The sequence below is a fragment of the Grammomys surdaster genome, unplaced genomic scaffold, assembly GCF_004785775.1.
Source record: "Grammomys surdaster isolate TR1022 unplaced genomic scaffold, NIH_TR_1.0 199, whole genome shotgun sequence".
NCBI classification, from domain to species: Eukaryota; Metazoa; Chordata; class Mammalia; order Rodentia; family Muridae; genus Grammomys; species Grammomys surdaster.
The window spans coordinates 1,637,145-1,652,710 of NW_021604644.1; the positions used below are offsets into that span (position 1 = coordinate 1,637,145).

Here is a 15,566-nt window from a genome sequence, read left to right on the forward strand (position 1 = left end):
TCTTTCTCTCTCTCTCTCTCTCTCTCTCTCTCTCTCTCTCTCTCTCTCTCTCTCTCTTTTCAGGGCCTTCTCTGACCTTTTTCATGCTCTCTTTAACCATTCCTGTCTTGTCTATGTAAAGGCAACATTCTTCTTTAAGGGCTGTACACAGTCAAGAGCTGTACACAGTCTCTTCTATTGTAAAAGAGTAAATCAAGTCCAATAAAGTCCTTTGAAATTTTTGGAGGTCTCTTCAGACAGCAAAACGAGGGATTTCTTCAGATTAGTGATGTCAATCTCTAGTGTTTGGTGTCCTTGTCTGAGTAGTATAAGTTCGGAGGCCAGCATCAGGATTAGAACTTCTAACAGCAGACATCACAGGTGATTCATTTTTACCTGGAAAGGAAAAAGAAGGGAATTCTCAGGGAGATTTCTCTTCCCTGGATGTCAATTGTTATTCATCTTATTTATGGTTGGCCCTGGCTCCTTTATTTTTTATTAGTTAACTACGCCAGGTATTTTGTCCTAGTGATGAGAGGCTGAGAAATGCAGCTTCTCCACATTTACAAGCTTGAGGATTGCAGCTGGGCCTGTATCCTTTGTCCTCATCTCTACTCCAGCATTAGCCCTGCCCCCACCCTCAGCAATGGCTACTGTCCGACAGAGGAACCAGAAGCCATTGAGAGGAAACACTCTCATCTCACAGTCAGAACTCTTGTCCACATCCACGCAAGGACTTATGTAGCTGCCACCATGTCATGGAGAGTCATAGTCTAATCTTCAACTGTTCTTCCTGACCCTCTTCTCTGCCCTGCCTGGTCCAGCCCATTATTTTGCCAGTGGTTACAAACCCCCAGCCATCTGACATCACTTTCTTCCCTCCCAGTCTATAGCTCACACACCCTTCTCCTGAAACTATTAAAAGACCCTCCAACTTCCTGAACTTGGCATTCATAGCTCTTTCCAAGAGTCTTGAGAAAAATCCCTCTCTGGAACCTAACATCCCTAGGTGCCGTATCTTTCTTTTCCTGTTTCTCTTACTTCCAGATCTGATCATCTAAGAAGGACTCTCAAATCCCACCTTTCAGGGAGCCTTCTGGGCTCTGCCTCACCCAGCTCTGCAGCAGCCTGGCACCATCCCGGAAGCACACTCTGCTCTAAATGAAAAGTGTTGCTGTGTTTGTCTTGCCCTCTCCCATCCCAGGAAGCACAGCAGTGTGAATCGCAGAGCCGGTGCCCCGGGCCCTAAAACAATGCAGATGACTGATGATTTACCTTAGAAGGGAATATTAGTTTCTAGGTACAAGAAGATAGTTCGTATTGAGTTTCTTTCCAAAATTAACTTTTCCAAAGCCTTGGTAGGTGAATCACCCTGTACTTTAGGCATTGATACCAGGGCTATATACAGTGCTAGGGATGGGTTAGGTATGAGGAGGTAAATGAAGAAGGGGACTCCCTTTAGTTTGCAGGTTCCTTCAGTGGGGTGGAGGGCCAGGCACTCACTAGTTAAGGTGCTGTAGGAGCATCTCTTACGTGAACAGGCAGTTTGGGTGCCTTTGAAACAAAACACCCATGCACATAAGATAAAAATAAATCTAAACAAAAAACAAAAACAAAAAACCAAAACGATAGCAGTGAGCTCAACATTGGTTTTCCTTGTTAGCCCATTCAGGTAGTTTGGCTTACAGGTTAGGAATAAGAGAAGTAGGAAAGACAGACCCTTAAGTAGACAGTGCAGCCACTACGGTGGGAGCAGTTGTGAGAGAGGGACAGGCTTGTCCTGCACAGGAGAGACCTCAGTAAAAATGTAAAGAGATTGTCATTGACTTCAGATGTACCCGCTGGCATTTCATCTCCACATGACCTACAGAGGAGGAAGCAGGGCTGGGTGTCGGCAAGCATACCCAGGCTCCATGCCACCTGTCCTGACTATATGTGTGAGCCTGGCAGCGGTTGCTATGGTACCTGGACCAGTGCTCTGTACATGTTTGTCAGCCTGAACTGCTGTAATGAGAGGCCAGAGACCTGAGAGCTGACACAAGCCAAATGTGTCTCCACACAGTCCTGGAAGCTATAAAGACCCTCTTTCTGGTCAGTGGATGGACAGTTTCTATGTATGACTCAGACGGGTGGACAGACAGACAGAGACAGACAGACGAAGGAAGAGAAGAAGAAGATCTTGTGACTCTGCTTATAAGGACATTACCTCTTTTGCATCAAATCTCCACCTTAGCCCTTCATTTAATTTTAGTTCCTTGACTCTGTATCTCTAAGGCACTAAAAGTAACTGTTATAGCTTCGATATATAAATGAAGAGTTCACAATTCAGTCCATATTAAAAGCAAAGTTTCCCACCGCCAATCCAAGGCCAGCATCCTTTGCCAGGGTCTCTTACATCTGACCATTATCTTTGGTCTGGACCTTATCTCATGCCTCCAATCTGTCCATGCAGAGCCTTATGGAAGGATCAGAGGCTCATCTGTCCTCTCTGCTCTGTAGTCCTCTCCCTTTTCCCGACTCTTGGCAATTTCCCACTGTTTGGTTCTAGAACCCTGAGACTGACAATTCTGAATGGGTATTAGCCCTTTCAGATAGAAATATGTCAAAAGTAGGTTGTGGCTACAGGAACAAGATTGTTATTTTACAGTGTGCTACTCAGGCTTATTGAAATCATATTTTGATGTCACGCTCAGTTAGTGCCCTGGTGTTCTCAGCCACTTATGTTGAACAGGAGTCACTGACAACTCAGGATCTGTGACAGTGGCAGAGGTTGATATCCATTTGCAAGGGGGATTTTTATGGTAGAGGGAGTGATGGGACCGTCCTGGCTTGGGTCAGGGAGGCAGCTCAAATGGGAGTCTAGTGAAGCAGTGTTCACTTAGTAAGAAGACCATTCATGAGGATTTGAACTTCCCAGAGATGGGGCGCGGTGTAGCCCTCTCCCCATCCCTGGATATATCCGAGCAGAGACAGAAGGGCAAAGTTGTTGTGGGGAAAGAGTCACATTGGCACATAGCCAGCTATTATATATGAACGACCTGTGGGGTTTTCATGGCAAAAAATTCAATCTGCCTTCTTAGTTTGCAACTTCAGTTTATTACTCAGAAAAGCAGAACAGCCAGGAGCCTTCTGGAACATTCAAGAATAGGCAGTCAGCTGTAAATGACCCAGAAACTAGAGGAGCCCACAGTGAGCAAATTTGCTGTAGTACATATCTTTCCTGTGTTGAGCATTCTTATGGCTCTAAGCAGACTATCTCTCTAGCTTCAGCTTCAGAAACAGTTGCATACCCTTAGGGTTTGTAACCCACACTACAGAGAGCATCAGTTGAGTGGTACCATCTGAGTGATTCACTCGGATCAAAGCAAATCAGCAAAGATCTCCAGAGCACCATAGTCTTGCAGGAAAAACTATGATGGTGAAACCTAGTCTCTACTACCAGGCAGGAGAGCCCAGGGAGAGTACAGACTGTGAAAAGCTTAGCTACAAGGCCACCTTTTCTAGCACCTTCCCAAAGTCTGGCAGTTACTTCTTCAGAGTTGTCAGCTGCCCCCATTCAGCTGTGCCTTCTCTAAGGATAGCATAGCTCACTGACTAAAACAGCATTTTCACATATGACAACCAAGTCTACCCCCCAACAATGGTGTGTTTACTGTAACTTTGGACATTTTGGTTATTTTAACATCCTGAACTTTAATTTCCACATCTGAAAATGGAATTTCTGTTAGTATTGATTATGACACAATTACATTGTGTAATATGTTAATATATGGTTCACAGGGCCTAAGACATATGTGCTTAATTAGTACCTTCTACTATTAGCGATACTATTGCCAATAATAATAGAGTCAAGTCACTGTTAAGTAAAATTCCATTGCTAAGGTAAGTTCATGAATCAAAATCCACACAAAATGAATAACACTTCACGCTTCTGTCTTACAGGCCCTTGGGAACATACGTTCTTCATCCCCAACTCTCTCATATAAGAGTGGGTCACTAAGCTAATGGGTGCTTATTGCAGGGAAGGAATTGCTCACAATCTCTGCCTGCACTAAGCCATTTAATCTAAGTTCATATCAAAATTCCATAGTGTAAATACTAGGACTTTCTCCCTGTTTACATAGGAAACTGCAAAATAGAATGGCTAAGCAAACAGTACAGGGATTTGGACCTTCAAAGTCTACCAGCCAAGCTCTAAACACAGACTATCAACCATGGGCACAACTGTCTTAAAGTATGGGACTATGGCCTCATCCTTATTTCAACATGTCCTGCCATGTATACAGAGCCGGGGTACAGTGGGCGTTGGGTAGCTGTGGAGGTTCTTACCTGTTTCTCATTGTAGAATTCACACCTTTACATCAAGACCAAATTTCCATAATCTTCAGGTGGTAGATGGGAAGGTGATGCTGGAGTGAAGTCGTTGGAGTATCTCCATTTCAGCAGCCCCTTTGTTCATGTCTAGCCAACCTCTGGTCCATCTCTCCATCCTTGATGCTGAATGTGCTATCTCAATCTCAGTTTACACAATGACCTCACCAAAAGTCTTCATCCCATGCAGCTGCCATCTTGTTTGGTCTTGGATACAGAATGAATGAATAAGATGTCACAATATCTTATTCTAGGCAGCAGGACAGGCTGTCATGTGTTGCCTCGCTATTTCCTCTCAACTGGAGCATTCCACCCAAGAGGAAGATTCCTTAGACTCAGAATAAACAAAACTTACAGGAGCCAAGAAGAAAGCAACTCACAAGAGGTCCCTGAAATATGCAGGATTCACGCTTTCCCCAAGGTTATATAAGCAGCAACAGTCAAGTGTTTGCAAAAGAATTCCCACTGACTGAGCTGCTTGCAAGGACTGCAGAATGCAATAGGTATGTGGCTACCTCAAGTCCTCACTTATGCTGGAATGAGATTTCAGTGATGAAGCTGCATTTGAATCATCTGGGCTTCTATAAGGAACCCCACCCATGCTCCTGTATGTAATACAATAAACTTGAGTACAATAGCTTTTTGTGGTCTGCTATCAGTGCCCTATCTGGGATGAATAAACGTTTGTTCATGTCTCCCAGGGAAAGTCACAGAATGGGAGCAAGAAAAGGAGGAACAGCGATAAAGCAGTGCTTCTCTAACTAGGGCAGAAAAGGAGATGGAGAAATAGTCCAAAGGGTCTGTGAGTTCTCTCTGAACTTTTGAGATGATGGATTTTTGTCTCTGTGAAGATGTGGTTAAATTTAGCATCCCTGATTAAATCTTGGAGTGGCATTTATCTATGGGCATAAACATAAATATTTATAAGGCAGCTTAGCACCATGACAATCTAGCTAAGAAACAATATTAACTCAACATCTAAGGCCTGAACCTCCTCAGTAATGGGTTTGTGTCTAAGTTTATACTGAGATAAGAAATCTGTGCTGTGGAAGGGGCCTCATAGCCAAGTAAAGAGTTGGTAATCACACCATTATTGTGCCAGGAGGCACATCTTGCCTAGAAGGTTGACATTGTAGATCGTAGGGTTTATTCCCAGCTGGGTAAGACCACCGATGTCTTCTCTCCACAGCAGCCTCTGTAGGGCCGTTCCCAGCAAGAAGTAAGCTTCCAGCTCAACTACAACTTGGTTTCTCTTCAGCTTACAATCAAGGTGTCCAGTATCTTTAGCAATGAGGTCTTATCAACTAGTTCCAGCAGACAATCAAGAAAAGTGTCAAGAGCTTGTATTGTTTTAGGCTCCTCTGGTGCCTCTCTGACCAACGATTCATAAGGAGGTAAGGTGTTTCACACCTAGCACTAGGGATTTCGTTTAGTAATCCTTGGCTTCCAGAAGCAGCCTTATCTAGACATGCAGAATATCTTCTTTCTAACTCTTCTTTTTTTTTTAAACTTACATTTTTAATTAACTTACAAAGTAGCAAGTTTCCATATGGCTTTTTTCATACATCCTTAGTTTTAGTTAACTTTCCCTCCCCCGTCTCCCCCACCTCCCCTAGACTCATTCCTGCTTAAACTTTCCACCCTCAGAACTCCCCCTCTGTTTTCCTATCTGCTGGGTGATGCTATCTTCCCTTAAGGCTTCCTGCACCCCAGTGGCCCTCTCTTTGCAGCAAATGGTGATGGATGCAGAGACACATGGCTGCTCAAGGTGCAGAGAATGGATGGTGCTTGAGCATCATCTCTAAGGCTCAAAAAGCATCCTGGAAAAACAGGGAGAAAAAATGTAAGAGCCACAACATAGGAGTGTGAGATGCTGTCTTCTGGGGGTTTTACAGTCAAGGCCATTCTAAACCCGTGGTCACACTGATTATCCTGGTTGAACTCAGTGAGTCTAGAAAAAAAAACAAAAACAAATAAAAAGTGAGAAAACAGCTGGGCAGTGGTGGCACATGCCTTTAATCCCAGCACTTGGGAGGCAGAGGCAGGCAGATTTCTGAGTTCAAGGCTAGCCTGGTCTACAGAGTGAGTTTCAGGACAGCTGGGGCTACACAGAGAATCCCTGTCTCGAAAAAACAAAAAAAAAAGTGAGAAAACAGTGAACCCCTGAACGTGAAAAGTAGACCTTTAGGGAATGGTAATAGAGGTAGGAAGGAGATTTAAAACAACCAAAATGCACGCAATACGTGTATGAAATTGTCAAAGAGTAAACTCAATAAACAGTTTTATGTAAAATAGTCTTATATCTTAGGGGCTTAAGCCAATAACTCTGGCATAATAGATTCTGGATGCAGATTCCTACACTGCCACTCAACAGTATGTATGCTTACATCTAGGGCCCTGGATAAGATGAGAATCAGAATGAACCCAGCAAGCTTTCCTGCTGACCTCCCTTCCACCCCATCCTGGCAACTCATAAACCTACTGAAGTATGTTTCTGCAGTCAACACTTTGCCCTGGTTCAAGACTAACTGAAAGAAGCCACTCTTGGACCGAGCAGAGAGCTCTGGACTGATGTATCTACCACCACAGCCTCGATTTGTAGAGTACCTTGTAGTTGACCATGCATGCTCTAGTAAATGCAGTTCTGACCAGCCCCATATGACCTGGTTAGCCATGTATATTTATTGGTAAAGAGATGACCTTCAAAATTCACAAATTTTGAGTTTATGAACACACCTGCTCACACAGATTTATTGTAAACCCTAAATCAACACCCAGGGTGCATTTACAGTCACCTGCAATCAGAGACAGAGCAATTCAGCCAATTCACACAATCCAATTCACACAACCCCAGCCAGGGTCAATCAAGGCCAGGCCACCTTCTTAATCACAGCTCATATATCTCTTGTGGCCTATTTATAGCATGATTTGTTTTGGTTGTTTTGGTTTGGTTTGGTCGTTGGTTTTTGCTGTTACATTTTTGTGGATTTTTGTTGGTGAGCTCACTGTTTAAATAGCCGTCAGGAACAGTGCTGAAGTTTTCATGGAGCTGTAATGGGCCTTGCAGAAAATATGCATATGTAAGGTGAATCTTGTTTAGGTGTAAGTTATAGCACTGTTGGCTGTGAGTTCAATGGCAATGAACTGGCAAAATATCAGACCATGCATTTTCTCAGTAGAAACATACTGTATAACAAGATATACGTTGTACAATGGATAGAAATGTACCCACAGGAGCTAGAAAAACATCTGTACCCCTTTCGCCCCCACCCCAGGCAGCAACCACAACTACTTCAGGGACTTAATCCCTCCTCACCTCAGAACTATGGCCCTGTCTTCTTAATTTCCTACAGTCAACACCATTTTGTAGGGATTCAGACCCAATTTGCAGAGTGATTCAAAACTGTGATGAATTTGACCAGCCTGGCACAGAAAAAGAGGGAGATACAAATGTATTTGCTTCCTTTAAAGGGGTGGAGTCAGAATTCTGTTTTCTTTTAAATCATTTTATTAGTTTACACTTATCTTCAAATGATAACCCCCTTCCTAGTTACCACCCACACAGATCTCCCATCCCCCTTTCCTTCCTCTCCTTTGCCTCTATGAAGGTGCTCCCCCACCCACTCCCCTACCCCACCTCACCACTCTAGCATCCCCCTTATGCTGGGGCGTCAAGCTTCCACAGGACCAAGGGCCTTCCCTCCCACTGATGTTAGATAAGGCTATCCTCTGCTACATATGTATCTGGAGCCTCGGCTTTCGCCATGTATACTCTTTGGTTAGTGGTTTAGTCCCTGTGAGTGCTGGAGGTCTGGTTGGTTGATATTGTTTTTCTTATGGGGTTGCAAATCCCTTCAGCTCCTTCAGTTCTTGATATAAATAATAGAATCTATCTTAGCCCATTTTTAGCAAAAAGACAATTGAGAAAAGAACATTAAGTGGTTCCCAGAATCTTCGGGGCCACCAAAGAGCCACTCAGAGGTGGCCAGTTATCCTCATGCTTATGGTGACTTTTCTGCCTCTTCCTCCCGGCTCCTGAGACTACAGATATATACACTACACCTGGATGCTGGTAACTTTTACAACAACAACAACAACAAAAGATACATATGATTTTAGGAGAAGAAAACTATATGACTGGCATTATTTTGTTCTATTATAACACTGCTCAGAAAAGCCAAAGACAGTTCATTAAATATCTTCTATTACCAGTGAATAAAGCCAAGCATGGTATTAACTGTTGTATGCTTGCAGAAATTTTTCAGTGAATTATGATAGCTGAAAGGGCTTAACTGAACTTCATTTGGAAGAGAAAGCAAAAGGCTAACTTATGTCATTTAAAATCTCTATTAGTCTATAACTTTACTTTTTCTAGAATGTTCTATAATGTAAACTCACTGAGAAAATTAATTGGGCTACTCACCCAAATGAAACTAAGATGGATCTAAGTACAACTTCTTGAAATAAGAAAAACTACTATCAACTCTTCTGCCATTAAAGTATATTTTGAAGTAACTATTTTTTTGTATACAAAAAATAAAACATTTTAGTGTTGTTGCAAAAAATAAAAATTTTAAATAGTTTTTTTAAAGTAGCCAGCTAAAAATAAAGGCCTTCTACAATCCCTCCTGCTTCCAAAGTCAATAAACACAGAACAGCCACTCCAAACTTCAAACACCAAGCTGCAGACCTCCACTGATGCTGGAGGACGCAAAGAGATGTGGGGCTTCCTCACCCACTTCTAAATTAAACTCATCCATAGATGCATATGGCTGGCGAAAAGCTCAGTTTATGTGTCTAAGGGGTCAGGAACAACAGAAATCTGTCTTATCCCACTTCTAGAAGACAGGTATCCCAAACCAAGACATCGGCTGTACTGTGACACCTCTGACACCTGCAGAAGACGATCCATGTCTTGCTGCTCTCAGCTTCTTATGGCTATAGGCATTTCAAAAATGTGTTCATATCACTCCAGGTCTCTGCTCTGACTGTCATGCTGACTCCTGTCAGTTAACACACACACACACACACACACACACACACACACACACACACACACACACTGAAATGAAGAGACCATCCAATAATACAGAGTGCTTCCTTCCTTGCAAGACCTTTAACTGAAGACCTGTAAAGGCTATTTTTCCAAGTAGTGGACTAGCCACAGGCTCTGATTAGAACACGGCATACATTCTGAGGGAAGGATGTTTGTGTTACTCTCCTGATTGTTGTAGCCAAACACCTAACTTAAGGAGCAACTTAAAGGAAGAAAGCTGATTTGGGCTTACAGTTAAAGGAGCACAGTCCATCGTGACAGGGAAGACATGGCAGCAGGATCTCAGGATCTGAAGGCCGTTGTTCACATTGCTTCTACAGACAGGAAGCAGAGGGATGCATGCAGATATACAGCAACCTTTCTCCTTTCCAGTCTGAACTGCAGCCCATGGAATGATGCTGACTACATTCAGGGTGGGTCTTCCGTATCTCCATTAATTTCATTTAGAAAATTCTGAACAGACAGCCCAAAGATTTGTCTCCTAGGTGATTCTAGATCCCATTGAGTTGACAATCAAGGTTAACCATCACACCACCGGTCAACTCAAAGGCACTGACGATAGATGATAGATTCGAGTCACTTGTGAAGCCTTTTATACGCTTCAGATGCTGTGGCTGATGCAAAACAATGAAATGACAATCTCCAGGGAGGCAGCTGCTGTGAGTGACTCCTGCTGCCTGGTCAGGCTTGAGGGCCAGTGAAAACCAGTGTCCATATAAATCACCTCTTCCTACAGGTGAGACTGAAGACCGTGGAGGTTCCAAGATCACCTTCAGGTCACATAGCAGACTGAGTTCAGTGTCTGACCTCCACAGGCCTTCCTTGACAGCCCTCCCAAGCTGTGTACAGTGACCCTCACAGCAGATCCCAGCTGTCAGGGCCCAGCAGAGCTAACATAGCATCTTCTCTGGCTTGCCTTTTGATAGGGTCTTCTTGGCCCTTCTCAAAATCAGCAGCATCTGCTCTCAGGACTGCTGGGTTCCCAAAGAGGGACCAGATCAACTCACAACTTGCTGCACGACCCCGAGAAAAGTTCTCCAACCTCTCCTGTTCTGGTTTCTCCACCTCTCCTCTGGAAGCTTCAGCTCAGTGTGTTATGAGGTGACTTTCTGCACAAACATGCTATAATTTGGTAATTCCAACCATCTGAGCATGTTTAACTTGGCCCTGGGCCATCCCAGGATGTTTGATAAAATCTGATCACTTGGACAAGTCCCAGGAAGGGAACAGATCAGAGCTTGCATTCAGTGTTGGGAGCCCACCTGATGGGAGAGAGTGTGTGTATGTGGTGGTGGGGGGTGGAGTGGGCTGGCTAGGAAGAATGTTGAGACTTAAAACTAGGTGGAAGAAGACGCTGGCCAAGGAAGCAGGTTTCTTACTTAGCCACCACCAGAGAAGCTTTCTCTTGCAGTAGATGAGAACAAATACAGAGGCCCACACCCAAACAATATGCAGAGAGCCAGAGACCTTGGAACACTCAGCCCTGAATGGGATGTCTTCATCAAATCCCCCGGTGCTCAGGGAACCCCATGGAAGAGGAGGCAGAAAGAGATGGAGAACACCAAGGAAACAAGGTCCTCTAAATCAACATGATCAAAGCTCATATAAACTCACAGAGACTGAAGTAGCAAGCACGTGGCCTGTGCAGGTCTGCACCAGGTCCTTTGAGTGTATACTCAGGCTTCTGATTTGGTGTTTTGGGGGAGTTCCTGGGTGTACAGGTGAGCGAGTCTCCAACTCTCGTGCCATCTCTTGGCCTGTTTTCCTTCTATTTGTTTTGTCCAATTCCAATGTGTTGGTTTCTGTATTGTCTTATTACATTTTATTATTTTAAAAATATACTAGGAAAAATATACTTGGAAAATATACTTGAAATTCAGTGCATTTCACGTAGAGAAACTGAGCCTTGGAGACGGACAAGAGTCACCCGAGCTCACACACCTAGTTAAAGCCAACACTGTAAGCAGTCTTACCTATTTTGCCTTCTATTCCTTGCTTCTTTCCTGTATATTAAGATAACAAATATATTTACTTTCTTGTGCTCTGTTCAGTTAGTAGCAGCTGCCTTGAACACTTTCTTCTAGAAGGTTCTTAGGCCCTCCAGCCCAGTGAGAAGAAATTGGCTAACAACACCTGGTCACACAGGGGAGAACAGGAACCTACATTTTGCCAACCTTGATCTATCATGCTCATGGTGGAGACAGACTGCTCGTGGAAAGTTTGATCTTTGTTCTCCATAAAGAATCAACTGGTGGAAGTGGAAAGCCACACAACTGAGTCTGCAGACGCCTCCTGTAGGTGTCTGTCCCCTAGATGGCCCGCAGTGCACGCATCAGGAGCTGCCCAATACCTATAGTCAGAGTTTCCTAGGAAAGACTGGGAACCAACAGATGCTGGAACTGTGACGGGTGCCTGACAGCCAGCACGTGAGCAGTGGAGGAGCAAGTTCCTAGAAAAGCAGAAGGCAGCAGCTAACATGGGGGGCACTCTGCACAATAGGCACCCAGGAGTTGTTGTTGTATTTTCTGTCTTGTTCCAGTCACAATACCACTGCTTAGGCTGACAGCAAAATTGGTTTGTTTTCATAAGCCCAGCTACAAAGCTCTGTGTAAAACGCCGATAAAGTGGCCAGTCCTCTCATGCCTAAGCTGAGGGCTGGTGAGATTCTGCTGAATTTCTGTGAGATAAAGATTATCATCCCTCATCCATCATGAGGAAGTGGAGGTTCAGGTGAGATGGGGAAATTGCTAGTCACACAATTGGTAGTGACAGAAGTGAGATTTAAATAAAAGCCATGCTTACCACTCATCTAATTAAAAAAAAAAAAGTAGACCCAATCTGAGGGTCTATTTCAGAACTCATGGAATCAATCCTGGTACCCATGCCTCCCATCTCAGCACTTGGGAGGCTCGGGCAAGAAGATTTGCTGAGTTCAAGGCTAGCCTGGGCTACATAGTGAGCTCCAGGTAGGCTCAGGCTACCATAAAACCTTTCCAGAGCAGAACCTGAAATTCCAACCCCCTTTAATAGAAAAGCAAAACCATGGCCTTCGTCTTCTTTCATTTACCAGACTCCAAACCACCACACTTTGTCACCTCTGTGGAAAAGCTAAGTGACCCAGCATGTCAGAGGAATAGGTTTACCACACAGCTGCACCCCATCTTCTCCCCGACACCAACATGAACCATCCAGGTTAAAGGATATTGGCACTGCCACACATTCTCCTTTTTCCCAAATTAATCAAGAAGCAGGAATTTCTGACAAACGCCATCTGCTGATTTTTCAGAGACAAGTTTTGGTGGTGTGACCAGCAGGTGCCTCAGCTTTTTCTAGCATGCAGTACCAAAATAGTCACCATGGCAACCCTTGGAGGGCAGCCTTCCAAAGGGATGCATTGTGAGCACAGAAACTCTAGAGCACTTTCAAGCGAGAAGGAAGGAGGCTGGTGTTGGGTTTCCAGTATGGGCGAGCATGGCTTCTCCCCAGCCTCACGCTGGGCTCCAGCCACTGGGTACTGGGCCTAGTCAGACCCCTCACTGTTCTGAGGCTTGTGTTTCCAGAAAGAGAAGAGAACCGTGAATTATGGACCATGGCAGCAAGCAACTTGGGTATATTTTTGGCAGAAGTTAAGGTAGCACAGCAAAGCTAAACAACGTGACTCTGAGTTGGTTCCTGCCTAGACCTCGGGCGGCTGACTTAGCTCAAGTCTCAGCTTCTCATCTATGAAGCAGACTGATGAATGACACAATCCTGTCCTAGGAAAGTTATGGATATAAGATAGGTGTGAGAGCTACTGAGAAGATATCCAGTGGACAGCACAAGCAGAGAGAGAGAGAGAGAGAGAGAGAGAGAGAGACAGAGAGAGAGAGAGACAGAGAGAGAGAGACAGAGAGACAGAGAGACACACAGAGACACACAGAGAGAGACACAGAGAGAGAAAGAGAGAGACAGAGAGAGACAGAGAGACAGAGAGATAGAGAGACACAGAGAGAAGACAACTAGGGTATCAGAAAGCCTGGGTTCCTAGTCAGGCTCTGCCTCTTTCAAATCTCATGACCTCAGGCAATTCAGAGCTTGTCCAGCCTGCACTTCCACCTTTTCAGAATGTTCTGGGTCTGCCAGCAAGTGTGGTTGAGAAGGTTCTAGCAGTACAACACACATGGTCAGAGGTACACAACGCTCCCCTTCTTTATCCTTCTCTCCTTTGTGCTCAAGAGATTTCATCCAGGGATCCTTCTGGGAACTGGAGCTTAATGCTTCCTTGTGACACTAAAACAGAGAGAAACACAGTATTCCGAGATGTCCCCCTGGGACAGCCCTGTCCCAATGTGAAGAGAGACTTGAGAGGAGCCAAGAGAGGACAAGAGATACATAGCAATACACAAATCTGACCTGGGGTGGGAAAGAAGGAAAAAAGGATGGATCTTGGATGCTCTGCAGACTAGAAAGGTTCAACAAGGCTGTCAGGATTGCTGGACCAGCATGGTCTGTTAGACACATTTTCTGTCTCTTGGAGGTAAGTTTAGCTCTGTATCCCTGCCCCACTCAGTCACTGATTGGCTGAAAGCAGCTAATAGAAATGTGGCTTTAACATAACTGTGGGTGCAAACCTCTAGGGCTCTTGGTCAACTGAGGTCCCCATTTTATTTTATTTACCCTGACATCTTTTCCATGGACTGCCACTTTAAGGATGTGACCACATGCCCATGCTACCACTTCAGAAGCCTGTAAACCATACCCACAATTCCATGACCATGAAAACTATGGAACTTATACTCAGCAAGACCTCAAAACCCCAGCTTGACAAAACAAGATTTCCCCAGCTCCATGAGATTGTAGAACAAAGGTGTATGTGTGAGTGTGAGCTGCGTTTGGGTACATAGACAAGCATGTTTATCTGCCTGTGAGACATGCATGTCATATATGCCTCCGAGGATAGCATTTCTCTTCATGTGTGCATATGTTATAATGTTATATAATGATACCATTAACACTATGTTAAGCATTTTACACAGAGCGTTACGACTGCCACCATTGTCACTGAGTTAATGGGTAGATAGTTTGGCTAGTGACTATAGAGGTACCATCATCTTCTTTGCAGCTCAATTTTTTTCCCCAGCATGCCAAAGTGGGTGACACAGGCAGAGCCATGGTTTGAACCAGGAGTGTTTTCCTTCAAAATATGAATCCTACCTCATCCGTAATACAATTCATTGCACAAAAGCACATGCATGTACACACAAGACAGACTCCAGGAAAGAAGCATACACAAAAAGGTTCAAGCTCATGGTTGATTAATGACTGGCAGCTGGCAGTGCCCTCAGAAGTCTCCCCATTCTCAAATGGAAATCTCATGGCATATGTCATCTAGAAAACCTTGCTGGATCCTTGCTGTAACCATTTCTAACATAGCATGCTGTGGCTCAAACTTCAGGGACTCTGCAATTCTTCTAGTACAAGCTAATGACAATCTGCTCTTTCCCTGAATCTGTGTTCCTGTGACAAATTTTTACTTTGCTTCCTAGAGATTGCTATGTCCTGGTTAGGGGATAGTTACTGTTTGTTTGTTTGTTTGTTTGTTTGTTTGTTGATTTTGTTTTGGGTTTGGTCAGCTTTTGGTTTTGTTTGTGTGTGTGTGTATGCGTGTACGTGTGCGTGAGTGCACAAGTGTGTGTGTATCTCCCCCTCTAGATTTGAGTTTTGTAAATCTTTTTTCTCTGCTTGTTTCCTGGCAGTCTGAAAAGCCAGTCTGAAGGAATAACCTAGATCTGTTTCAGTTCACATTTGGTCGGGCACAGGTACACAGTCTAAAACTGCCGTATGTGACTGTATTTGATTTAGGGCCTAATCAGAATGATCAGAAGTGCCCAGTTTCTAAGAGATGAGACTTACTCAAGTTTACTCCATAAACAGGAAGCAGAACATAGTTGGGAACTGAGCTCTGGGCACCTAAGCCCCACACCCCCCACTATGCTCTGCTTCTCTACACAGAAGATACCATCTGCCCCACAGCCTGCTTTTCGGGACCAGCCAAGCTCAGGACAGGGCCACTCGGGGCCAGGGCAGGTAGACTTACCTGGACAAGCACCAGCGTGGTTATCTGTATATCTGCTGTCTTCCCATTTCCTTTTTGCAGTCTCCTTCCTCGCTTCACAATGAA

General features: G+C 44.3%; 1 long non-coding RNA gene across 2 annotated transcripts; it reads right to left on the reverse strand.

The window, feature by feature from the left end:
- Window positions 1-388: 388 nt before the first annotated feature.
- Window positions 389-10,481, reverse strand: LOC114623612. 2 transcript variants are annotated; one of them, XR_003711792.1, is made up of 3 exons: window positions 9,639-10,481; window positions 7,667-7,773; window positions 389-4,557 (listed from the first exon to the last, which is right to left on the reverse strand). It is a non-coding gene; the product is annotated as an uncharacterized LOC114623612 (long non-coding RNA). The 2 variants fall into 2 exon arrangements; XR_003711791.1 differs by lacking the exon at window positions 389-4,557 and adding an exon at window positions 5,999-6,301.
- Between the last annotated feature and the right edge of the window lie 5,085 nt (window positions 10,482-15,566).